General features: G+C 45.6%; 1 protein-coding gene across 25 annotated transcripts in view; it reads right to left on the bottom strand.

Moving 5' to 3' along the window:
* Positions 1-27,103, bottom strand: part of FNBP1 (formin binding protein 1) — a 114,560-nt gene that overhangs the window by 76,171 nt on the left and 11,286 nt on the right. The gene's annotated exons all lie outside the window — the stretch shown is intronic.

Here is a 27,103-nt window from a genome sequence, read left to right as displayed (position 1 = left end):
AAGGTAAACGGTATTTCCGTGCGCTGCTCTGGTTCGCCAGAAGCGGCTTTGTCATGCTGGCCACATGACCCGTCAGCTGTACGCCGACTCCCTCGGCCAATAAAGCGAGATGAGCGCCACAACCCCAGAGTCGGTCACGACTGGGCCTACTGGTCAGGGGTCCCTTTATCTTTACGGCTCTCAATGGCTCCTAGCTAGAATGGCTATGCTCTGGCTCCACAATCAGAGGCAGCCATGCTTCTGAGTAGCAATTGCTGGAAACCACAGGAAGAGAAGGGGCTCTAATGCTTGAGTCCCCCTTCTAGCTTCCCATGGTATATCAAGCTGGCCACTGTGAGAATAGGATGCTGCACTACATGGGCCTCCTTTGGCCAGATCCAGCAGAGTCTTCTTATGTTCATATGATGCACCATATTGTGTCTACGAAGATGAGCTCCAAGCCCCTGGAAACTGTGGTTATCCTGTTTCACCACCACTTCAGGCTGTAGTTGGAGTTGTCTGAATGCACTTTCAATCTAAACATAAAAATCCCTGCACATAGAAAGCTAGCCTGTCAGCAAAAAGAACTTTAGGCCTGGACTTCTCTCTCATATTTTCTCTGTGCAGGGATTTGTGTGTTTTAATGGAGGAACATTCAGACATGTGAGCCACATCTGGAGTAATATAGCATAGACACAAATACATCACCTCAGTGAGAAATATCAGTCTGCTGCCTACTCCACACTCTTAAGTTTATTCTTCATCAGGCTCCTTGCCCCATGGCTTCCCTACCTCCTAGAATTTCTCACTAATACTAAAGCTGTTCCCAGGAGGTAAAAAAATAAACAAGAACTCCTGTCCCTTGGGGACTCTGCAAGATTTTAATCCCAGCCAAAGTGCCAACTGCCTCTCCCCTTGCAGAAGCTGCACTGCAAACATTCTGGTAGCATTTGCTGAACATTTTGTATCACTGCAGCCAATCAGATTTGATGCCACAAGTGCAATATAAAGAAGATGCATAGTGGCATGGATAACAATTAATCCGAGGGTATCCTTTCTAAATATGTAGCTGCATTGCTTCCAAAGCACAAGTGACACCACCTTTTCCTGTGCAGCACTTCCTGTGAACCATCATGCTTCCTTATGGAATGAAAAAATTCAGAGAGACCTCTAGCATGATCTCTCACGCAGAAAACTCTTCAGTCTAAACAAGTGATCTCAGCTGCCCTCTTTTCAACCCCCCCACTTCTTCAGAGACTGCACTTGGATTCCAGGCATTATTTACTCAAGTCTCAAAATACTGCTCGCCTTTCAATCAAGCATCCTGCATTCTAAATCCATCTAAGGCTTGTACACTGTTTTGCCTAATATACATACCTTTTTGAGAAAAGATACACAGGAAACTGCCCTACAACTCAAAGTATTCTGCTGATCTACACTAATATCGGCTGCTCTGACCAGCAGCAATTATCCTGGTCTTTCCCACTGCTAGTTACCCAGTGCTGGGTGGGACCAGAGATGAAAGTCGGTGTGGCAACAAATCTCCATACTTCATTTGTAAGAAAGCACTACAGTACTTCACTGTGGCAGCGCCTTAAACTCTGTGCCTATTGATAGCAGACAGCCGCCTTCACTTTGCTCTTTTCAACAATTGCTAAAACATTTTGTGTTTAGACAAGCCTATGTTTAGAAAGCTGCTGCGAATTTTTATCTGTTTTAGTCTATTGTTATTTTAACTTTTCGAAAGCTTTAAAGGTAAAGGTAAAGGTACCCCTGCCCGTACGGGCCAGTCTTGACAGACTCTAGGGTTGTGCGCCCATCTCACTTAAGAGGCCGAGGGCCAGCGCTGTCCAGAGACACTTCCGGGTCACGTGGCAAGCGTGACATCGCTGCTCTGGCGAGCCAGAGCTGCACACAGAAACGCCGTTTACCTTCCCGCTAGTAAGCGGTCCCTATTTATCTACTTGCACCCGGGAGTGCTTTCGAACTGCTAGGTTGGCAGGCGCTGGGACCGAACAACGGGAGCGCACCCCGCCGCGGGGATTCGAACCGCCGACCTTTCAATCAGCAAGCCCTAGGCGCTGAGGCTTTAACCCACAGCGCCACCCGCGTCCCTTATTCGAAAGCTTTAGATTATAGTTAATTTATCTTGCTGATAATTTCAATGTTTTTCAGTAAACTGCTTTGAAGCGGGATATAAATGTGATGAAATAATATTCAATATTTATAATGAATGAATGAATGAATGCACATTTTATCATTGTACTGTAGGCCAGTTTCTGCACATACCCTGCTCTCTACCTTTCATCTAGGCAAGCAAGAGACACCCCAGTCAGGCAAAACACTCAAGGAAGTTGCTATGGGGCATTCCCAGAGGGTCACATCAGATCCCCAGGCCTAGAGTTTCCAGCCTTGGTGCTACCAGATCCTTTTACCTGTAAATGCCTAAGGCTGAGCCTGGATCTTCCGCATGCAAAGCCTCTTTCAGTTTCTCCAGTGTGGTGGCTGAGATCCCCTTTTTAACATTCAGTATCAGTAGTCCCTAGGCCATTTGGGGAAATGATTCCGCAGTAGAGCTTGGTGCAATCTCTTTCAATGTTTCCACGGTGCTCTGAAATTAACCTTCCCAGGGATGTGAAACTCAAACCCTCGTGCAACATTCAGACAGATCCAGGCTGGGACAAAACCACTGGAAACATTTTACAAACATTGTCAGCTATACTAACCAACAACATTCCCTTCTTCTCACTTTTTTTTGGGGGGGGATTTGAGTTTTAGAATATGGGGCTGACAGCAGAAGGTTCATGGCTGCCTTCATTTGCCTTTCAAAACCCATCCAGGTTTGGTGGTGTGACACGAATTTCAAAGTGCACATAAAACCAATCATGCTTCATCATTCAAAATTTAGGAAATACTCCCTAAAAAGAATCTCTTTATTTGAGTTCACAGAACCATCTGGAAGCCATCTTGACTCTCTTAATGACCCCAGTTATTTTCTCTGCAGCAGAAGGAAGTTTAGTTTGCAAAATCCTTCAAATAAATCCTGCAAATAGAAGAACTTCTTATATGAATCCGGGAGGCCTGCGACCATGGTTCCTGCCTCTGCTCCTTCTTGCAACAGAGCACTGGGGATCCTGAATTGGCTAGGATCACCTATGTGACTGGTCTAGGGAGGAGAAAGCAGCAGCTTTGCTGGGTGGAATGCTGTGGGAGAGTTAGGAAAGAATTATACCAAAGTACCAGGAACGGCCTGGGGAGCGGGAGGGTAACATAACATCTGGGATCAAGCAAGCTAAACATCTGTGCAACCTCTTTTTGAGGGGGAAATTATAACTTGCTGAAATCTTTATTTCCAACCCTAAAATTGAAACTGGAGAACATTTGGCATAGGTAAAGGTAAAGGGACCCCTGACCATTAAGTCTAGTCGCAGACGACTCTGGGGTTGTGGCGCTCATCTCACTTTATTGGCTGAGGGAGTCGGCGTACAGCTTCTGGGTCATGACTAAGCCGCTTCTGGTGAACCAGAGCAGCACACGGAAACACTGTTTACCTTCCCACCGGAGTGGTACCTATTTTTCTACTTGCACTTTGACGTGCTTTCAAACTGCTAGGTTGGCAGGAGCAGGGACCGAGCAACGGGAGCTCACCCCGTCACGGGGATTCGAACCGCCGACCTTCTGATCAGCAAGCCCTAGGGCTCAGTGGTTTAGACCACAGCGCCACCCACGTGGCATAGCCCTGCCTAAAAACAAAACAAGCATTATTGGTTAGTTACTGCATATTGAGCCTTATCTAAGTCTTTGTTCTAGACGAGGGTTGTGAGAACCTGTTCCTCCATATTTTGCTGGATTCCAGCTCCCACCAGCCTCAGAACAATAGTCAAGGATGCTGAGAGTTGCAGCCAACAGCCCGGGATGCTGGGAGTTGTAGTCAATGGTTAGTGACGATGGGAATTGTAGTACAGCAAACATCTGGAGGGTCAGAGGCTCCTCACTTCTGACCTAGGGTGATCTGAGCAGCAGTGTCCTACATATTACACTGCTTAATCAAGAGAGAGAGAGTTGATTCCGGTTGTCTGATATGACACTGTTTTTCACTAGACTATAAAGCTGGTGTCAAAAGATGAAGTTGCATGCTGGTTTGCTTGAGAGGAGAGGGGCAAGTATTTCTTGAGTATTTCTTGTTCTTAAAGCCATCTGAAAAGCGGCTGCTTATGAAATAAACCACTTCCTCCGATTCGCAGAAAATAAGTAAGGCCTACTGAGAAAACCGGTGCATGAATCTTGCATAAACGTAACACTTGCGAAGAGGATGAGTTTTGGAACAAGAACATTTCAGAGCAAGTGGAGTCACTGCAGGCAAGAGATCTCTCTCCAGTGTAAAGTGAAACCCTGTCTTGCATAACGGGAGAAGTGGCCACCTTGCTAAACTATAACATTGCTAAACTTCAAGGGTCAATTTCTTGACCAAGCATAAGAACAGAAGAAGAGCCTGCTGGATCAAGCTAAAGGGAGCCCATCTAGTCCAGCAGCTAGTTCTCAGAGCGGCCAACCACATGATTATTGGAAGCCCCCAACAGGTATTCACAACTGGTATTCAGAAGAATTGCTGCCTCCAACTGCAGAGAGCAGAGCAGAGCTATCATAGCCATCTATAGCCTGCTCCTCCATGAATTGTGTCTAATCCTCTTCTAATGCCATCCAGGTTAGAATTATAGAATGGCAGAGTTGGCAGGAACCCCAGGGGTCATCTATTCCAACCCCCTGCAATGCAAGAAATACAACTAAATCATAAACCACATGGACGGCTATCCATCATCTGCTCAAAAACCTCCAAGGGAGAAGAGTCTGCAACTAGGGCTGGACAATATCAAGATTTCAACCAGCTAAACACGGTGATATAGCAGGACATCATGATGTCTGAAATAAGGAGAAAGGAGGAAATAAGGTGAGGAGAAGCAGCCAAGATACATCGCCCAGCCTTAGAATCAGCCCCACACCTGGGGAGCACTGACACTCGCATGAGGTACCAGGGTACCATGCTGCTACCATTGCTCCTGCTGCCGCTAGCGTGGAGGCAGGAGGAATGAGCGGTGATCCCAGGCTGTGAGGCATGAAGCTGCTGCTAAATAGCCTTTGACAGCCCTCTCCTCCTCCATGAATTTGTGCAACCCTCTTCTAAAACCATCTAAGCTGGTGGGCATCCTTGCTTCTTGTGTTACGTTAAATTTCATTTAATCACATCATGCAGCACTGCTGTTTTCAGAGAGAGAAAGTCCTGGCAGGTTAAAACGAAAAGGAAAAAAAAAAAACTGGAAAAAAATCCCAGCCCAGCAGTTTGAAAGGCGGGAGGGGGTTAAACTACAAAGAGGGCAGTTTTCAAGATGCTGCCATAGCAACAGTGCTGGCATTCCTGGGGAAGGAGGGGGGACACACATGTTACTCTGCCAATTGGAATCCACTTCACAGCTACGGAGAGGCTGTTTCATTGGTAAAGAAGGTTGATGGTTCCTCAAATCAGGGAGCTGCATTTTCTGCCCCCCCCCAACCAAGGCAATCTGTTAATCTTGCAACCTGCAGTCCACTTGAGACCAAGCCATTCGCTTCCAAAAAAAGAAGTTCATCTCTGCCCAGTTGTCTGTTCCCGCCAGGGGACAGCCAAAGGGCTCCGGGAAGCTGATGAACACGGCATGCTGCAAGCACGCACTTCCCCTATTCCACTGTCCTCCATCCTTGATATTCAGAGATAGGTGGCAAAAGCTCTGCTCTTATTTCCTTCAAGGAATCTAGAAGGGGAGAATATAGCTGAGATGAAACCTCTTACTTGTTCTGGTGAAAAGTAGATTAACACCTTGTAAACAAAGTCCTGCTCTCAATGTGGTGCAATGGGTCAGTGAGTCTAGCTGTTAACCAGAAGGTTGGTGGTTCGAGACCACCCAGGAGTGGCAATGGGCAGAATTCGTGTATTGCAGGGTGATGACCCTCGGGTCCCTTCCTACTCTACAATTCTATGAGTCTATGTAGTCAGGTACAAGCCTTCAGCGCTGCGATTTTCCCCTCAGAAATAAGTGCTCTGTGACCTTACTAGGGATCAATTGCTTCCAGAGGGCTGCTCCTTGCAAGGGGGGGGGGGGACAGAAAGAGTTTAGTGGCAGCTTTAATAGGTTATCAGATTTATTGTGAGTATTCATTTACAGTTTTGCAGGTCACAGCGACCACTGTGCCTTGCATCCGACAACGTCCAGAAGGAGTGTCTCCCAGCAGCTTCAAACGCAGATGGAGGGCTGTTGTGTTCACACCCTGCCCGGGGGCTTCCTAACACCACCTGCTGCCCAAAATGGACCACTTTTGTTGTACTAGAGCTGGGCTCTGCTGGATCAGGCCAAAGGCCCATCTACACCAGTATCCACAGTGGCCAAACAGATACCCCAAAAGGAAGCCCTCAAACAAGACCTGGACAAGAGCAACACCCCTCTCCCCACTTGGGAATTCCAGAGCTGAGGTGGAACATCACCACTCCCTCTGAAGACTTTCTGTTCACATGACATCCTAATACAAAGTGGCCATGTGTCCTTCTTTAGGGAAGGCTGTCTCCCTTTTCATGAGACGTCTGGTCCAAATTTTAAAGACAAAGGACCCTAAGAAGGGGGTTGTCAAGGGGCCCTGAGGATACCACAGAATCCAGTCTCCAACATAGGAGAGCCAGCACCTTCTGAGGCTGCCCATTCCACTGTCAAACAGCTCTTGCTGCCAGAATGTTCTTCCTTATGCTTAATGGGCAAGTTGTCCATCAATGGTAGAGAGCAGGCTGAGCAGAAACACCTGGTCACAGCCGTTATGGTGTGGAAGGAGCAGCCCCACCCACTTTGCAGCTCGGAGGCCAAAGAGGGATGGACACACCTCTGTCTTTTCCTTTCAACTTGTGGCCGAAATGGTTTCAGGTTTTGTACTGTAAAAGCAGCACCTAGAAAATCTGAGTTAACCGGGGGTAGGGGTGGAGGTGGTGGAGTATTTTTCAGGAAGATCAAGGAGCCTAAAAAAGCTTCCTGTCCCACTCAGCTCCCTCTAATGTCATAAGACCTTTTCCTCCTTCACAAACCGTGTCTGTTAATTAAGTCGGCAGTTCTCAGTTAATGAGAGCTGCATATTTGGGCCTCCTGGGAGTACATGCGGTTGGCTGCACTGGAAAGGAACAAGATGAAGGAGGGGAAGAGTGGCTGGATCTTTCTAAGCGTCAGACAGATAAACACACACACACGGTTATTGGTAATGTTCCAACTAACGGCAAACATGGGTGGTTGAGTGCCGACACAACTAAAGCGAAGAATGGGGCTGTTTTGGAAAGGAAGGTTTAGGTGGGTCCATGTTAAATCGCAAACTGAACTGAAATTCACCCACCCACACAGCACGTTCCTCACTTCCTGTGAAATTCCAAGCCCCTTGTATTACTCACCGCAAGATCACCAGCAACTAATATTGTGAGGCAGTGGAAGTAGAGGATAAAAAGAACCTGGATGAGGCCAAAAGCAGCCCATCAGGTCTAACATCCTCTTCTGACATCCGCCAACCAGATGCAGAATGGGAAGCCTGTGAGCAGAACTCAACCATGAGAATCACCAGCCCCACTGCGCCAGAAATGCCCACTGCAGGGCCGACACTGGCAGGTGGAAGTATCCTTCCAACCTATTTTTGGACAGAGAAACTCAGCCTCCCATTTAAACAGGCGATACCAGGCATTTCAGGCTTCATGGCATAACTTTGCAGGAGGCACACTTTGGCACTTGGCTAATATGTTTGCACCTTTGCGGGGCTGGCAATTTAAATATAATAATAATAATAATAATAATAATAATAATAATAATAATAATAATTTATTATTTGCACCCCGCCCATCTAGCTGGGTTTCCCCAGCCACTCTGGGCGGCTTCCATAGAAACCAAAAATACACTAAAATATCACACATTTAGATCATTTCATTCCAGAATCAAGGATGTGGGAGAAAGAGAAGCTGGAGGATTAATAATATGCCATCATCAGTGTACACAAGAGAAGTCTACCCTTTTCTGATTCCAAAGCAGATGTGCCTGATCTGATCTGAGAGGATCATGTCCCAGAGTAGATCAACCATCCACTTCAGAAATCCACAGTCCAGCTGATTCCCATACAAGGGTCTGGGGTTTCAAAACACAGTCAAAAGTTTTACTTATGGGGTGGGGCCTGTGGATTAAGTGCCGCCCCATGTGTTGTGCATTGAGATAATGCACAAGCCACTTGCCTCAAGTACCCACTTCTGCAGTGGCTTTTCCATCCCCCTTGGAGTCCAAGGACCAGGAGTATAGTGGCAGATTCGGAAGTGAAGGTCCCTTCATGATAACCACAGCCACACCTCCTCACAGCCATGCCCCCTTCTAAAGTTATATAACCTTCCAAGATCATACAATAACCTTACAATTATGTTATACTACTACTACTACTAATAATAATAATAATAATAATTAAGGGATGCATTGGAGATCTCCCTGTACTGCCTTTCAGTTCTTTCTACTTAATTATCTGTGCTCATGCATGGGCAAATGATTTGAAGTGCTCCAGCACCTTCTTTCGGAGTGCCTTAAAATTCTGCTTTCCTTCGTACAGAACTTGGACCCCATTCTCTTGAAACTGAAGCAACTTGTGTTTTCAGTGTTCCTAAATGCTGAGTGTTGGAGCACACAGGACAAGTCCTCTGAATTCTTCCCACCCACCTTCTCCAGAGGGACCTTATAATTAATTGTATGATTTTATTACTCATTTTCATATTGAAAAGAGCACATTCTTGCAGCCCAGGAACATAGGATGGCTCCAATCATCCAAACACAGTTCCACCATGCAAGTCTAACGCGGAAGTTGGAAGAAGCGAATCTCACAACCCGTAGAACCAGAACAGTGAACCTGAGGCCCTCCAGATGTTGCTAAACTGCAACCACCCACAATTTTTGTGATCCCCCTTCCTCACCTCAAAAAAGACTCTCATTCTTATAATTCTCAATAAAGGACTGAATCAAATACAGATATAGGAAACTGCATAATACAGAGTCACATCATTGGTCCATCTTGTTCAGTACTGTCTACACTGACTGGCAGCAGCTCTCCAGGCTTTTAGACAGTGGCCTCTCCCAGCCCTACCTGAAGATGCCACTGGGGATTGAACCTGTGGCCTTCTGCATGCAAGGGCAGATGTTCTATCCCTGAGCCAAACCCAATTCCGCAACATTTTCAAGAGCAGTGTCGAAAGGCGTCTGATGCCCAATTTTGTAATCGGACACAAGCTTGCCTCCTTGACACACTCACACAAGCATAACTGAACAAATAGTTCAGAGCTGAACTGTCAAATAGTAAGGTAAATGTAAAGAACCCCTGGACGGTTAAGTCCAGTCAAAAGCAACTCTGGGGTTGCAGCGCTCATCTCGCTTTCAGGCCGAGGGAGCCAGCGTTTGTCCACAGACAGCTTTCCAGGTCATGTGGCCAGCATGACTAAACTGCTTCTGGTGCAACAGAACACCGTGATGGAACCAGAATCACAGAAACTCTGTTTACCTTCCCACTGCAGCAGTACCTATTTTTCTACTTGCACTGGCTGCTTTCGAACTGCTAGGTTGGCAGGAGCTGGGACAGAGCAATGGGAGCTCACTTCTTCGTGGGGATTCGAACCGCCAACCTTCTGATCGGCAAGCCCAAGAGGCTCAGTGGTTTAGACCACAGCGCCACCTGCGTCCTTTTTTTTTTTTTTTGGCCAAAAAGTAACAGCAGTTAGATTCCCATAAAGTAGGTTTACACATACTGAGGTTTTGGACAGTGTGCGATTTTTACCGCAATTGGATCCATATGGCTGACGGCAAGCCCAGTGTGAAACCCAGGCACCTTTCCAAGTTTTGCTTGTGAAATTCATATGGGAAAAGAAATCAGGAAGGGGGATTAATGGTTTCAGCACCTGAATATGTATGCAGCACATAACTTGGAGGTGCAACAATCAAGGTAAAAATGCTTCAAATAGTCACCCTGTCCCACCCAGTCCCATCTTTGCTGGCTAACAGCTGGTCTCCAAATTCCCTTCAACTTTCCCAGGTTTAGAACCTCAAATACTTTACACTGGAAGGAAGTGCAGGGCATTTTCGTTTAGGGAAAACGTGAGTAAGAGGTGAGTAAGAGACAGAATTTCAAAGAGGAATAGACAAATTCATGGAGAAAAGGGCTATCGAAGGCTACTAGCCACAATGGCTATGCTCCGTCTCTGCATTTGGGAGGCAGCAATGCTTCTGAATACCAGTTGCTGGAAACTGCAGGAAGGGAGAGAGATCTTGTGCTCAGGTCCTGTTTGCTGGTTTTCCACTGAGGCCACTGTGAGAAGCTGGCCTAGATGGGCAATTGGCCTGATCCAGCAGCTAAACTCTCCGTAAGTTCTCAACCCACAGATTGGAATTGGGACCCCACAGAAGCAAAACATGTGCTCACAGCTGCCGCCAGCCTTTAAATTTGACCCTACATCGCAACAAGAACTCTCCCTCTCTTCTTCACCCCATGAAGCGCATCCTTTTATATCACCAGCTGTTAAAACATCATCATCATTTGCATTACAATTCAGCTACGTGTCTTTTCCCCTTGGGCACATGCTGGCTAATTACTAAAAAACGTCACCCATCGATGCATCAGAAGATCATATGATATCTCTAGGGAGCAGAAATAAACAAAAGCGTAAACTTTTGTTTTGGGAAGGCTGCAGCAGTACTGAAACTTGCCAAGATAGACCCTGCCTGTGTGTTTGTGTGAGTCCCTACAGCAGGGTATACAAACTATTCTGCAGCATTTAGGAATCCAGGGAACAACTGCAGATCAGTACCAGAGCACCTGCTTTGCAGAAGGTCCCAGGTACAATCCCCAATTGATTCTACAGATGGAGTAGGGAATGTCTCCTGCTTGAAAAGCTACTGCCAGTCAGTGTAGAACAGAGCTGGTCTAAGATATAAGTTAGTCATGCCCATTAATTTCATTGGACCTACTCTGAGTAGGACTATCATTGCACATCCTTTGAGACTCCTAGGTCTTTGTTTACTCCCTGCGCACTGTCCTATTGATCCCAAAGAGCATCAATATCAACCCCTTTGGGGAAACCCACAGTAAGTAAGCCATAATGAACACAAGGCACCATTTGTCAGTGTTCAGACAATAACAAGGAATCCCAGCTAGTTGAAAAAGGAAGGAAAGTCTTCCAAGCACTTCCTTGCATCCACAGCAGAGGAGAAGATGGTACCGTAAGCTGTGCTAGCTCTGAGTTTGGGGCATATAACACTAAAGCAAGCCATGGTGGTTATAAACCTATTTATTTATTGCATTCATGTATCACCATCTTCTCCAAGGAGTTCAAGGTTCTCCTCCTCCTCATTTATTACCTGCAACAACAACCTTGTGAGGTAGGTTAGGTGGAGAGGCAGTGATTGGCTGAAGAGCACACCCAATAAGCTTCATAGCCAAGTAGGGATTTGAACGTTGGTCTTCTAGGTCCTAGTTTGGCACTCTATCCACTACACTGACTGAGTTTCACTGACTTCCCTGCCTTCTTCAAGGCGAATGATGTGGAGAATGAGTCAGTATTCTAATCTGAAATGTAGAACAGCATCCCAAACATGCCTACTCCATTTAATATGGACATTTGTGTGTCTCTGAGAGAGCTGGAGACTTCCAAGAGTGTTTGTGTAATGCTGGATCCAGTTAAACCCAATGTCTCATGTTTATCCATAGATAGATAAATAGATAGACAGATAGATATGGAAGGAAATTTGGATATTTGAGGGCGACAAAAAAAGCAGATTTTTTAAAACCAACAAAGCCATATTTTCACAGACCGCACCAGACCCTAAAATCCTCCCCCCCTTAAAAAACAAAAATAAGTCTCTAGGCAGGTTTTTTAAAAAAACCAACAAAAAAACAACACAGAAGTTAACAAGAGTCCCCCACAGAAATAAATACATGAATGCATGGTGGTAGGTGGGGAAAGAAAGAAAAAAGTGAAAATATTTGCAAAGAATGCTGACCCATTAAAAGGAGACAAAGGCACTTGTTCAACTAGGGGAATGAATAATTTAACTGGAACTCATGCATCCATTAAATTTACACAATTTTTGCAAGCCTTCCCCCACCCGACCCAAGTTCTTTCATTTGTACTCTGTGGCTTTGACCACTACTAAGCATGGCTCATTTAGAAATGTTGCAGCAATACTAAGGCAGTGACTTAGCCTAAATCTTGCTCCTGGCTGGTGGCTCCTCCATACAAGCAGCGTATTCCCTGCATACAGAAAGCTAGCAAGCCAGAGACAAGGGCACAAAGTCTGGAAAGAGGGAAGTGTACCAATCACCAGATGGAGAGATTCGGCAGGCGCATTTGGCCCACAGTCCTGATGTTCTCCAGCCTTGGTCTAGAGCAGTGTTCTTCAGCCTTGGGCCCCAGGTGTTGGGCTACAGTTCCCATCATCCCCAATCAGCTTAGCCAATGGTTAATGACGATGGGAGTTGTAGTTCAACAGCATCTGGGGACTCAAGCTTGAAGAACACTGCTTTAGAGGGACAAAGGCATCCACAGTGGAGGGTGAGGGGTGAAGGAATCAGGGTATGTCCTAGATTGCAATCCACACTCTGCTCGCTTTCCAGGAACCCTTGAAAGCAAAGGCCTTTTAAATTCTTTACAGAGCTGAGAACATCTATTTTTCAATATATGCGGGAGCAGTAAATTATACATGCTACCAGTATGCACTTTTGAAATTCATCTGCTAGAACGACAGATTCAGTTGGGAGCTATAGAGAGAGACATCTTCCTTTGCTTAACGAAGAGAAATCCATTTTCTTGACGGAGGTTCTTGAAAGAGTTGCTTACCCTCCGATCCAAATTAATTCTCCATCAACCAAATGGATGTGTGATATTGTGCTTATAGGACACCATCAATATTTAATGATATCATCAATAAAGCTCCATATATATATACATGCTTTTGTTTAGTGCACCTGTCGGCTGGGGGCAGTTTTCCATGCTAAGAGGTTTTTTTTAAAAAAAAATCATCATAATTCATGGGATAACTAGGGAAGAAAAATTAAGGTTATGATCCAGCCAGAGCTTAGCACTAACAAGTCCCAGAGATTTCAACAGAAGAATTCATAAAGCATCTGTTTGGGCTCTTCTATCGAAACTGGTGAGATAAAAAAAAAAAAAGGCTCAAAGTTTTGCTTGGATTTCTGTCAGAATGAGCCTCTCAACAGGAACAATCTGTGAGTTCGGGGCTGATAGAAATCTCAGGATCTCTTCCAGACAGCCTGTTTATTGAACATTAATCCTGATTTAAATTCTAGAAAGCTTCTACAAACATCTAAGAACTTAAGAAGAGCCTGATGGAACAGGCCAGTAGCCCATCTAGTCCGGCATCCTCTTCTCACAGTGGCCAACCAGATGACTCAGTTCAAAACCCTCAACCAGAACACAAGCACAAGTGCACTCTCCCCTCCTATGGTTGCCAGCAACTTGCCTTCAGAAGCATTGTGCCACACTGTTTTCCCAGGGAATTCCCACACTTTCTGGAGCATTTTCCTGTCACCTTACTGCAAAAGAGACTAATTTTTAAATTGATTTTTGGAAGTGGGTTTATCACACACAAGCAACAAATCCATTTTAATTTTGCAACCTGAATTTGCTGGGAGGCAATTGTCAACGTTTTGCTGGTGGGAATCAGTCCAAAAGTGTCCAATATAGTGATCAGGGTGAGAAGGCTCCTCCAGCTTCAGCCTTGCATTTAACAACTTGCCTGGTAGTCACAGGGGAACCGTCAGTTCAATGGGCTGGCTCCTTCTATGGCTAGTACAAGCAGGCTGCCCAAGGGAGGACTGGTCACCCTGTCGCCCACACACTTGGTATGAGGTGGATCCTGCATGCTCCACCGCCCTTGCTAAGCGGTCAGCCGTCTGTATTTCTGTGCTACTAGTTTCCTAACAAACTATCAAATTAACTATACAGGCTAGTAACTTTAGTAGGGATATTTGCAAGGCTGGCCCAACGCCCACAGTTCCATTCATCCAGAATTCCAGCCTGATCGTGATAATTTCAAAAATTAATTCCACAGTTAGACATTGTGCTGTTCACTGTGGCTCTGAGCTCATGTGCATCTTTCCCCTGGAGCACATGTGTGCACTCATAAAATGAGGCTTCATTTTAATGTTGTATTTTAATCTTGTTTTTAAGTTGTATTTTAGTCAATTGTTTTTATACCTGGTGTTAGCCGCCCTGAGCCCAGTCTTGGTTGGGGAGGGTGGGGTATAAATAAAACTATTATTAATTATTATTATTATTATTATTATTATACCATGGATGCTTTAGTTTAGAGAAAAGGTAAGAGGAGGCATGATAGACAGTCTACAAAATTATACAAAGCACAGAGAAAGTGGACAGAGTTTTTTCCCCTCCCCCTCTCTTAATACCCAAACTCACAGACATCCAATGAAGCTGAATGTTGGAAGACAAATGAAATAAAGGACTTCTTTCACAGGTGGCAGTGAAGGCTACCAACTTGGATGGCTTTAAAAGATTAGACAAATTCATGGAGGATAAGTCTATCTGATGGCCACTAGCCATGATGTTTGTGTTCTTCCACTATTGGAGGTAGCGTGCTTCTGAATAAAAGTTGCTGAGAATCACAAGTGGGGAGAGTGTTGCTCTTGTTCTCAGGTCCTCCTTGAAGGCTTCTCATTGAGGCATCTGATTGTTTGCTATGAGAATAGGATGCTGGACTACACAGTCCACTAGCCTGATCCAAAAAGGCTCTTCTTATGTTCACTGGGCATGGGCAGGCAATCCTGCTCGACCACCTTCAGGTTTTAGTCTCTGCCTTATTTCAGAGTTGTAGCTTCCACAGCCATTGATAAAACACCACTCCAAAAGAATCTCAGGCCAGCCTCACTAAACAGGCATGTCAAGAGTTGCTTCTGGTGCATTGCATAAAACTTGCCTTCATATTTACAAGCCACTATGTATTGTAAATTGAGTGAGCTCCCCACCAACCCACACAAATGGTTTTTTTAAAAAAAATTGTCCTGGAGAACAGGTTATTTCCTAGAGGTAATTCCTTCCACTACACTCTGTGGAAAAGAGCAACCACACTTTTTTTTTGCCTTGTAAAGTTATTTTCCACCCCCAGCTCCCTGCTGAGATGTTTCATCATAGCTTCCTATTGCAGCTATAGAAAATGCAACCAAATGACATATTGTGTGCAGTTTTCATTGTCCATGTATAAAATCAAGGATGTTTTGGCTCCCTTCACAATGCACAGCGCTGGTTCAAAGGCTCTCCAAACTGACCGCTCTCCCCTATGCAGAAGGCTTCCTAGATGCCAGGACAAGCCTTCCTGCTGCCACCCTAGAAACCTAGTTGACATACTGCATATGAAATGGAGAAGTTGCTCTGGGTGGGTGGGAAATATCCTGGCACGAGTGTATTCCTGTGAGTAGCAACTGCTAGGAATCACAAGGTGGAGCGTCAAGTTGCTGTTGCAGTCAGGTCTTGCTTGCAGGCTTCCCACTGGGGCATCTGGTTGGCCAGTGTGAAAACAGGATGCTGGACTTTGATGGACCCCCTTTGAGCTAACCCAAACAACAGGCTCTTCTGGTGTTCTTCCAATTAAGGTAAAGCAACCCCTGACCATTAGGTCCAGTTGTGAACAACTCTGGGGTTGCAGCACTCATCTCGCTTTATTGGCCGAGGGAGCCGGCATACAGCTTCCGGGTCATGTGGCCAGCATGACTAAGCCGCTTCTAGTGAACCAGAGCAGTGCACGGAAACGCAGTTTACCTTCTCGCCGGAGTGGTACCTATTTATCTACTTGCACTTTGATGTGCTTTCAAACTGCTAGGTTGGCAGGAGTTGGGACCAAGCAACGGGAGCTCACCCCATTGCGGGGATTCAAACCGCCGACCTTCTGATCAACAAGCTCTAGGCTCTGTGGTTTAGACCACAGCGCCACCCGTGACCCGTGTTACAAGTAGCAGGTGGCAATTACAAGGCCTTTGCACACCACATCACGTTGACCTGGAACACAGGAATCTACCTTATACCAGATCAGGCAACCTAGCCCAGGGTTGTCCACTCTGACTGGCAGCAGCTCTCTTTCTCTCATGTTTTCAAGCACAGGTCTTTCTCAGCTCTAACTGGAGATGCCAAGGATCGAACACAAGACCTTGGGCAGGCAAGGCAGGTGTCCTACCACTGAGCAATGACCCATCTGCTGTCTTTTATAAACCACTGAAGCAAGCAAAAGCAGTTCTGAGAATCAGTTCAGATTTGTAACTAAATGCCTCAGAAACACTTAAGCCCAGAGTGCTAATGCATATTGGCAGGGTAAAAATCCATAACTCACGCATCTTCCGTGAGTGTTTCTGCCTGGCGAGGATGTGTCATTGAACCCTGATAATGAATGCCTCCTGCTTCCTGGACATAGTTCCTGGACATTAATGCCTCCTGCTTCCTGGGCATGCAATTAACTGCAGAAACTAGCCTACTGTGCAGGAGTAAAACTGGCATATGTAGCTTGGCCCATTTTTGCCTCTGGCCCTGCCCACCACTGAGATGGGCTCCAAGAAAGTTACTTAGAACAGAATGTGGTCCTCAAGTCATAAAAATTGCCCCAGCCCCTGATCTCACTTGCATTGTCTTCCTATAGCACCCCCCAAAAAAAGATATTTTGCCCCCAAATAAGCCTGCCCATTCCAATGATGTGTCTATTACTACTGTGGCCCTTGGAAGGTTGCATGTAAGGGGATACGGCCCTCAGGACAAAAATGGTTTCCGAATCCTGGGCAAGAATATTATATCGCTGTGGAGCAGAGCCAGATAGAGACACAACACTCACATTCTCTCTCTCTCTGGAGTAACTCTCCCCAGTTGTGAAGAACCAGAGTACAGTGGTACCTCGGGTTACAGACGCTTCAGGTTACAGACTCCGCTAATCCAGAAATAGTACCTTGGGTTAAGAACCTCAGGATGAGAACAGAAATTGCGCAGCGGTGGTGCGGCGGCAGCAGGAGGCCCCATTAACTAAAGTGGTGCTTCAGGTTAAGAACAGTTTCAGGTTAAGAACAGGCCTCCAGAACGAATTAAGTTCTTAACCTGAGGTACCACTGTACTCAAAAACTGGCATGCCAGGGATGACAATGAAAGGGAATTCAGTGCCACCAGGGGCGTGGGGGGGGGCAGAACACGGAAGGGCTGTGGCTCGGTGGTAGAGTATCTGCTCTGCAGATTCAATCCCCAATGATATCAATCCTAGGTTCAATCTCCAATGGTATCTTCAGGCAGGGCTGGGACAGCAGTGCTAGAAACTCAGATATATTAGCTAGGCGCCAAATGGCTCCTTAAACCAGTCGCCAAAATGGAATGCCTAGGTGCCAAATTGGGGCCACTTTTTGTTTTCCTGAAATCCATTCTGATTGTGCAGATAAAATGTCGCAGATGGAATTCTACAGGATGGGGTGTCGTTTGTGTGTGGAAACAGTCAGGACCCAATGATCCCCAGGCATGCATCTCCAGATGGTGGTGCCCTGGCATCTTCACTTGGTCACAAGTGGCCGACAGCCAGGTGCAGAACGCACCTGGTGCCTGGCAAATTTTGAACACTGTGGGGGAGACTCCCTTCCAGAAACCCTCAGAGAGCTACTGGGAGTCAGTGTAGACAATACTGAGCTACATGGACCAAGGGTTTGACTCAAGCCAGCTTCTTATTTATAATATCCCATCACTTAGAACCATGAAGACTAGAATCTTACTTTATATTTAGGGGACGGACCACAGCTCAGCGGTAGAGCATCTGCTTTGCATGCAGAAGGCCCCTGGTTTATGCCCCAATTGCATCTCCAGGTAGGTCAGAGCAAAACACCCTGCCCCAAACCCAAGAGAGCCACTGCCAGTCAGTGCAGACAATACTGAGCTGGATGGACGAGGGGTCTGACTCAGGCTAAGGCAGCTCACTGTGTTCCTGTTTAATTGAGCTCTTTATATGGAATAACGAGGACTAGAACCTTACTTTATTTGAAAGGAAAGGTGGCACCTGCTTTCCATACAATTTAGAAAATATTGAGCTAGACAAACCAATGGTCTCATGGGATATAAGACAGCTTCCAGTGTTCCTATCTTGAAAACCAGAGCCCTATCCAACACAACTGAAGCTAAAAAACCTTTTAGAGGCAGAGCAAAAAGGAGACACACAGAAAAATATGTACTAATCCAAGCCTAGCCCTGCCTGCACAGTAAAAAGAAATTTCTATTGTATGCGGCAAGTCAAAACCAGATTTGTGTTAAATCTGTCGAAAAACAAATATTAACTGCAGATTAAGGTCAAACTTGGATGGTTGATCCAGGACAGCCATATGGTATCCTTCAGCATGCACCAGTGTAAAAAACCGGGGGTGGGGGGAATACGAAGGGGACCCTGACAAACCATATACTGTACAACATACTATATAGGAGTTATATTTAAATCGACTGGGGAGGAAATATGCCAACCATTCCATTTGGAAATTCCCCAGCAATACTTGGCTTTTGATCACAGGAAAAGAAAGGGTTAATTTTGGGATGTGTTGAAAGCTTGTGGATAATAAAAGGTATGCAAAAATGCTTATCCATCTGCCTAAGTGTGTGCTTAATTACTTTGGGCTGCAGCCAGTACAACCTTTCAGAGCAGACGCACTGAAAACAATGAATATTGCTCAATTCAATCCATTAATTTCAGTGGGCCTACTCTGTGTAGGACTGAATTGGGTACAACCTGTTGTTTTTGTTTTCATTTATAAAAACTGCAGTGTAAACGAGGTACTAATGAAGCCTCTAGCATGGGCCTCTATGGAAAAACAAACTCTTTTCTTTCCAACCATGTTTGCAACAGGACAATGTACAATATAAATGATGAAGCAAGAAAACACAACAAAACACACAAAAAACCCTGTATAAAAAGCCATTCCCTAATGTCGTCATGAGCCCAGAGGCCAGCAGCAAACTAAGAGATGCAGAGTCAGAGGCTGCAGAGTCAGAATTATGCTCTTAAAAAAAGAAAAAGATGCAGCACAAAAAGAAAACTGATCAGGAAGGAGGAGGAAATGTGCAAACTCAGATCCAAGTTCTCAGTTAATAAGTCCTTCTATTGACCAACTGGAGCAAAGAAGTTCAAGAAGGTCTGAATGCAGTGGTGGAGCTTCATGCTCCTGCACCGGGGGGGGGGCCTGGGGCGTGGCATGCCGCCTGCAGGGGTGTGGCACCCAGTGCGGGTGGGGTGGGGGTTAGCTGCAATGGCACCCCACCGGGATCACACTGTCAGGGGCAGTTTGCTCCCCCTCCCTTCCTCCGCTAGTGTCTGAATGGCCTCCAGTCTCCAGCAGCAATGGAGACACAGAATCAAAAGATGCAGAGCCAATATGGGGACATGAGGGATCAAGGGCAGATGGACCAGATCCCACAGTATCAAGGTCCATACAACTACAGTCGATGCTCGGGTTGCGAACATGATCCATACGGGATGCACGTTTGCAACCCGCAGCATCCGCAACCTGCAGCAGCACGTCTGCACATGCATGCACGCACGACCGCCGAAACCCGGAAGTAGCCCGTTCCAGTACTTCCGGGTTTCGGCGAGTCGTATACAGAAAAAACGCATCCTGAAGCGTCTGTAACCCGAGGTATGACTGTAAGTCAGGATCCTCATGCACATCAGTAAGAGCAGTTTGGCAGTGGAACAGACTCCCTCCGGAGGTGGTGGACTCTCCTTCCTGGGAGATTTTAAAGTACAGTGGTACCTCAAGTTACAAACACTTCAGGTTACAAACTCTGCTAACCTAGAAGAGTTACCTCAAGTTGAGAACTTTGCCCCAGGATGAGAACGGAAATCGTGTGCCGGCGGCACAGCAGCAAGAGGCCCCATTAGTGAAAGCACGCCTCTAGTTAAGAACAGTTTCAGGTTAAGAACGGACCTCCGGAACGAATTAAGTTCGTAACTAGAGGTACCACTGTAGAGGTTGGATGGCCATCTGTCATGTATGTCATCTGAGACTCCTGCATTGCAGGGGGTGGTCTAGATGACTCTAGGGGTCCCCTTTCAACCCTACAGTTCTACGATTCTATTATCTTATCCCTGGGCCTGAGGAACTGGGGTCCTCCTAACCTACCCTCAGCTGTCCAACTCTGCAGGGAACGATCCCAGAAGGAGGCCAAGGAACACCTAACATGCACCTGCCTCCAAGCAGGAAAGGGTGGATTGGCCCTTTAAGGACCCTGGTTCTATAAAAGGGGGGGAGCCTAGGAAAAACAGGGGGGAGGAAGAGGAGCCTCAAAAGGCCATAGCCTTCTCTAACCTTGGTTGGAGGAAGTTGCTCACTGCCTGATGACTGTGACACTAGCCCTGCAGGCTCCCCTGCAAGAACGGAACAGGACAAATGCACACAAAATCTGAGGGTGGACAGGAAATATCAGAGGGGGAAGAGATCAGATCTTTGCAGGAAACCACAAGTTCAGGCGCTAAGCTGACATGACTTCTCCACTCCACATTTTGCTGATGTTTAACCTGAACGCACTGGAGAATCCATCAGCAGCAAGACAAGAGATGCCTAACCCTCTGGACCGATTCCTTCCAAAACTTTTCCCCAACCTTCAGGCTGTTTCCCTCCCTCAAGGATGGGGATGTAAGACAATAGCTTCTGTTCTGGGAAGCTAAAAATGATCAAGGGGACGGAGGGACTGCCCTGAGAGGAAAGGCTGGCACATTTGGCACTGTTCAGTTTAGAGAAAAGATGAGTAAGTGGCAACATGACAGATAAGGCGTTTATAAAATTATGCATGGAGCAGAGAAAAGTTTTCCTCCCTCTCTCATAACTCTGGGATTTGTGCACAGCCAGGGAAGCTGAACGCTGGAACATTCAGACCAGACAAAGGGAAGGACTTTTTCATGCAGAGCATAGTGAAATAGTGAAATTCGCTCCCACAGGAGGCAGGGATGCCCACCAACTTTGATGGCTTGATGGTCATAGCTAGTCTCTGGAAACCGCAGGAGGGAAGAGTGGTCCTGTTTTGGGGCTTCTCATTGGGGGCTGGTCACTGTGACAAAATGATGCTGGCCTGATCCAGCAGCGCTCTTCTTATGCTCACCCAGAAGCTTTTGTGGGTGCTAACAGCATCGCATATTAACGCCCTGACACCAGGAGCACAAATCATAATTAACGGACAACAAAAAAGGATGCTAGAAGGGGGGTCATTATCATCTTGCCTCCTTGAACTTTCTCCAGTTAACATTCCTAAAGAAAAGAGACTGTTGACTTTATGAAAAATGCTTTTAAAAATCCTGAAGATCCGCATGAGGATCATATCAATGTACACACCTGTCTTGCTTTCCAACAAAAAGTAACTAAATGGTGCTTTGTAGTTTGTATTTTCACAAACTTCCTGAGATTTTCTTCTCCAGAGGATTTAGATGAACAAAAGCATTCTTTGTCAGATTATTCTTTTGCAGAGCAAATCCTTAAATAACCTGATCCTGACGTGCACTAGTGGTTCACAAAGCAAAGAAGAAATATTTTTACAGTTTTTACTTGTGCAGGGAAAGGTAGAACAGGGTTGTTGTGCAGTTCAGCGTGTGCAAAGAGAAAATGAAAACTGTGCATTTAATTTTATCCCAACACGGTGTAGAAGAGTAGAGGAACTGACTCCTGCAACCTGAAGAAATTATTTTACACACTGGACTGTGCTATTTGCATGAGGAGAGGAACATCTCGTGATGAATCACCCCACTTGGCCTCAACAGATGCGTCCTACACATTTTTACTCTTTTTTAAGCAGCCATAAGGGCCAGAAACTTGGATCAAACAAAACATCACATTAAAATGCATGATTTCGTCTCAGCTCATACTTGTTTTATTTGTACATAGAAACTGTGTGCGTAGTAGTTATTGTGGGATCAGCTACAGAAAACAGGGAAACAGAACAATGAGAACATCCATGGTGTATCGACGTAAGTGCTATTATGTGGATATGTTCTCCTTTCTCTCACTAACCCTCATTTTTCTAAAGATGAAAATGCAGCATGACCTACAAACTGTTCCTACCCCCCAGGCTTTCTTCCCTCCCTCTCCCCCTCTTTCATTTGTGGGTCATTTATTTTTTAAACACTAGCCCTGCACCACCACCATCTTTACCCAAGTGAAACCTCGGAGTTAATTACAGCTTGCCCATTAAGGCACAAACCATTTTAATGTTGCCCCAGTACCTCAGAGAAGCTTAGGGTGGGGTGCAGCACAGGGCCATCGTCTCCACACTTTGGTAAACCAAAGGCATTAAAAGAAGCAACACTACCCACAAATAAAACTACCCCAGCTAAGAGATCTAAGGAGCAACAAACATGCCCTTAAGGGACATTAATACTCCCTTTGCTTGAATGGGAATGAGCATACCCTGCCCCCAACAGATCAGTTTCTCCAGGGCTTGGTTTTTCCAGATAAAAGGAGAATATTTCAGAACTGGGGAAGGCGGGGGAGGGGGAGAGTGTCTCACATCATTTTGCTCACCCATTTCCTAAAGAGATGGAAGTTCAAGGCATTTTTTCGTAAGACTGTGCTATTACAATCATCATCATCATCATCATTCTGTCGAGATCATCAGAGGAGGCCCTTTTGACCACTCCACCATCCTCTGAAGCTCGGTGGACGGGGTGGCCCAGGAGAGGGCATTCTCTGGGGCAGCCACTAAGATGTGGAATTCCCTCCCCACAGAGGTACATCTGGCACCTTCATTATACAGTTTCCTTTGAATGCTGAAGATGCACCTCTTTGATATGCTCTTTGGCACCTGATATCACTCTCTAATATATAAAATCATAACGATGTTGTCATGCTGCAGTTTGCTTACCCACAGACAGGTGGAGCTGCAAACTACATAGCGTGATGAGCTGCTGGGCCATCTGGCAGCCCTGGCAAGGCATGGAGAGGAAATAGGTTCTGAAGGACAGAGATGCAGGGCCCAGACAAAGTGAGGGGGAGAGAAATTCTGTGGGGAGGAAAACTGAGACAGGGAAGGGGGTTGGTATGTGGAACGAAGGGGGGGGGCACCCTCTACTTGCTTACATATCCACTTTCTTGTGGTTTTCCAAGGAGACATCTGGTTCGTCACCGGATTAATAGGTCTTCAGTCTGATTCATTCATATTATTAAATGATATATTCAATCAGCCAGTCCTGAGGGTCGCCAGCCACTCCTGCAGTGTAGGCAAACTAAATGGATTTTAGTTTAGGTTATAGTTTTTAAAGAAGAACTGGAGATGTACAGTGCCAATGCAGTTCTGGGGAGAGAAACCATTTTCTCCTACTGCACATGAGGCAAAAGAAAACATGTCCGCCTAAAAGAAAAACACAGCTTACGCAGACCATTCTTGCAAGACCTCAGACCCCTTCAAATCAGGTCCATAAGGAACATGAGAGGAGTCTGGTTGCTGATTCCGGCCAAAGGGAGCCCATATAGTCCAGCACCCTGTTCTCACAGTGGCCAATGAGATGTCCCAATGCGAAACTCTCAAGTAGGACATCAATGCAATAGTTATTGCTCAGACTGCATTTGAGCATGGAAGCTCCATTCTTAGCTGGCATGGCTAAGAAGATCCCTGCAGGTCAGAGCAAGCAGGATAGGAGTTCAATAACAACACTCCCCCCACTTACGAATCTCAGGAACTGGTGTTCAGAGACCATACTGCCTCAGACAGTGGAAGAAGAACATAGCCATTGTTGCAAGCAGCCACTAATAGTCTAAATAGGCCCTACACACGTTTCATCAAACCCCACCATATCTAAGAGGCCCTGATTCAAAAGGAAAATGTATTCCAAACTATCAACAATATTTAGAAATGGGTTAAGAGATGACCTTTATGCTAGAATCCTTCCTAGACTGTAGCCATTACAGTTTGTGGGAATCCCATCTTCGAATGATCCTCCACACTGTTCAAATCCCTGCATGCCGAAAATGGGAATGAGAGGAATTAACACTGTAGTCCTCTGCACCCTTCCTCCTGAACCAGTCTTCTACATGCAGGAAGCACAGTTTGCAAGAAGTTTGCAAGACAAAAACCAGACACTGAATAAGCCTGCTTCAACACCCCCCCCCAAACAACAACTGAGCTCCTATCAATGTGAGAACTGTAATTTAAACACATCAAGACTAATCCACAGGGAATTTCCTAGGGATTATTACTGGCTAGAGAAGCTGGTGGCCCAAAGACTCAGCCAAGAGCTGTTAACCCAAGATGGTAATTGAGCCCAGAGAAAAGCCCCCTCTTCCAAGATAACTGCTCCTTGACCCCCTCCCCTGCACCTTAATACTGCAGAGCCAGCCTTTCCAGGAGGAGACATAAGCCAAGCTGGTCAGTCCATCCTTCCCTTTACCAAATCTCTGAACAAACCCAGCAGAGGCCTAAATATTATTGTTACTGATTACATTCATGAATCACTTCCCATGAGACATCGCAAAGCAATTTTTAATGAAATAATACACGTAAAACAGCTGGGGGGGGGGAGAGAGAAAGAACTGGTCTCTCTCTCTCTCTCTCTCTCTCTCTCTCTCTCTCGGGCACACACACTCTCTCTCCTGTCAGGGATTCTCAAACTTTCACCTCCTTTCCAACTCTACCTTATACGAGTCTATGACTGGGGGGGTGTGTGTATCAAATTCTAAAGCATATATAGACCACTTAACATCTCAAAAATCTATTAAAGCAATGACTTAGATATTATATATAAAACCTGCTGCCCATTTACCTGAGGGTAACCTAATAAATAAATTGCACAAGGTTTGGGAGACTTTTCCCTCATGAACAACATTCTGGACTGAGGGAACGAATGCAATGCTGGAGTTAGGTTATTGTAAGTGATTCCCCTGCACAGGGCGCTGAACCAAGGGAGCATGTAGTTAAATAATAATAATAATAATAATAATAATAATAATAATAATAATGCCTATTTTTATACAGACACATACTCAAAGTTAGGCCTCAATCAGATGGGTGATTGCATTGCTGCGCATTCACAGAATGGAAGGTGAGAGGGTGAAGGGCCTGAAATTAAGAAATATTTAGGGGGGCGCCAAATTTTGTCCTTGCTCAGGGTGTCATATTAACAAAGTCTGCCCTTGGCATATGCCACTGATGGGCACGGCCAGAGGTAAGAAGCAAGCAGGGAGTTGCCAGGCATATGCATGTCAGAGAAGTCACTCAAGCAACGCAGTCCAGAGAGAAAAGTCTGGATAACACTCAACTGAGCAACCTGAACAAAAAGAACACATAAATTTGAAGAGAGAGGGTTTGGCTCTCCTAGTTCTGGCCTTGTGCAGAGCAGAGAGACATTCAACCATGTGGCGGGGAAACTCCCTCAGAATGGCACATGCTACTCTGACAAACATCCTGCCACTCTGCCTGGCTGCCATGCAACACCTACACACCTCTCTTAGCTAGTAGACTACCTCCTCTGCCCTCCCCCCCTCAAAAAAAAGAAGATGCTTGACAAAGAATTTCCCCTTTCGGGAGGAATTCTTAGGGTTGTTTTCTGTTCCTCAGCTATTTTGTTCTGTGGGTTGCAGTGTTTAGACTTCAAGTGCATCATCTCTCATACCTGAGCATAAGAAATTGGAGGGATGAGCTGAGGGACAAAGACAGCAGTGGCAACAGCAGCAACAGCTTCCTTTCTTGAAAACACCCTTGCATACAAAAAAAGCTTGAAAAGAGGGTTCTGGTAGCCACCACTTCCTGCCTCCCTCAGTTCCCCGCAGCGAGCTAAGGGTGGAGGACGTTTCTGGAGATTTGAATATGTCAAGACTTGAGAGGCCTGCAAGAGGTTTTTGACTCAGGAAAGTTACCAGGCCAGAGAATAACCACACTTAAAATGAGCCAGTAACAATAGCTGAAATCGGTACCCGGTTCAGAAGCAGAATAAAATAATCATACAGGATTACAATTTCCAGAAGCTTCTAAGGCCACTGAGGTGGTAAATTAAACTTTGGGAAGAATTTATGAGGTCAGACCATTGGTCCATCCAGCTCAGTATTTTCGACACCGCGAGTTGGAACCTCAGGTCTGTATGTGGCCCTCAGGACTCACCCTAGGCCATGCGTGCCATAAAGGTAATCTGCTTGCAAAAATGTACATAATGCGGAAATTGCATACCTAAAATGAGTACAGTATATCAGGCGAACACTAAAATATGCAGAACTGGCACGGTTATAGATGCCATATTAGTAATATTCATTCCACATTTATCAATCAATCTTCTACCTACACTTCGGAACTCCCTGCCTCTTGACATCAGGCAGGTGCCTTCCCTATACAGGCATACATTTACAAATTTGCACTTTCCAGAACTTTATGATCACTGAAGCAAAGACATCTTTTGAAATTTGCATTTATACAAATTTTGTAACCAATGTTTACAGAAATTGGGGAAAAGTGTGCATAAAAATGAAGTTATTAGTGAAAATAACAGTTAAAAATGAACTATATTACGGAAGTTGGCTAAAAAATGGGCACATTAGTCCAAATCTGCGCCAAAATACTGTTGAATTTTCATGATTATTTAAAACAAATAAATAAATTGCTGCAAAGTATGAATAACTGAATTTAAGACTGGGAAAATGAATCAAACCATATTTGACAATTCTTCCATCCCTAATTATTAGCAAGCCCCCTCCCACATGAACAACCAGAAGCACAAGGAGTCACCCCTTCAGTGAAGTGGCCACAACACTATGGAACTCCCTCCCACTTGAAGTCAGACAGGAACTGTCCCTGCCGAGTTTCAGCCTTCGAGTTTAAAACAGTTTTGATTCCTGGAGGCACCAATTTGCACCAATGACTGCTACTTTGATGTTTATGTTTGTATATGGAGACCCAGATGGCAAAAAGCAGCATATACTGGTAAATATTTAAAATAACTAAATAAACATAATTCCTATCATCCCCAGCTGGCACTCTGTTGAAGAAGGGCAGCCAGATGACTTAACACAGGCGAGAGAGTGCTGCATTGCAGGGGGTTGGACTAGATGATCCTCGTGG

The sequence above is a fragment of the Podarcis tiliguerta genome, assembly GCF_965153285.1.
Source record: "Podarcis tiliguerta genome assembly, chromosome: Z".
NCBI classification, from domain to species: domain Eukaryota; kingdom Metazoa; phylum Chordata; class Lepidosauria; order Squamata; family Lacertidae; genus Podarcis; species Podarcis tiliguerta.
The sequence above is the reverse complement of the archived record's forward strand: the minus strand, read 5'-3'. Positions and strand labels throughout refer to the sequence as shown.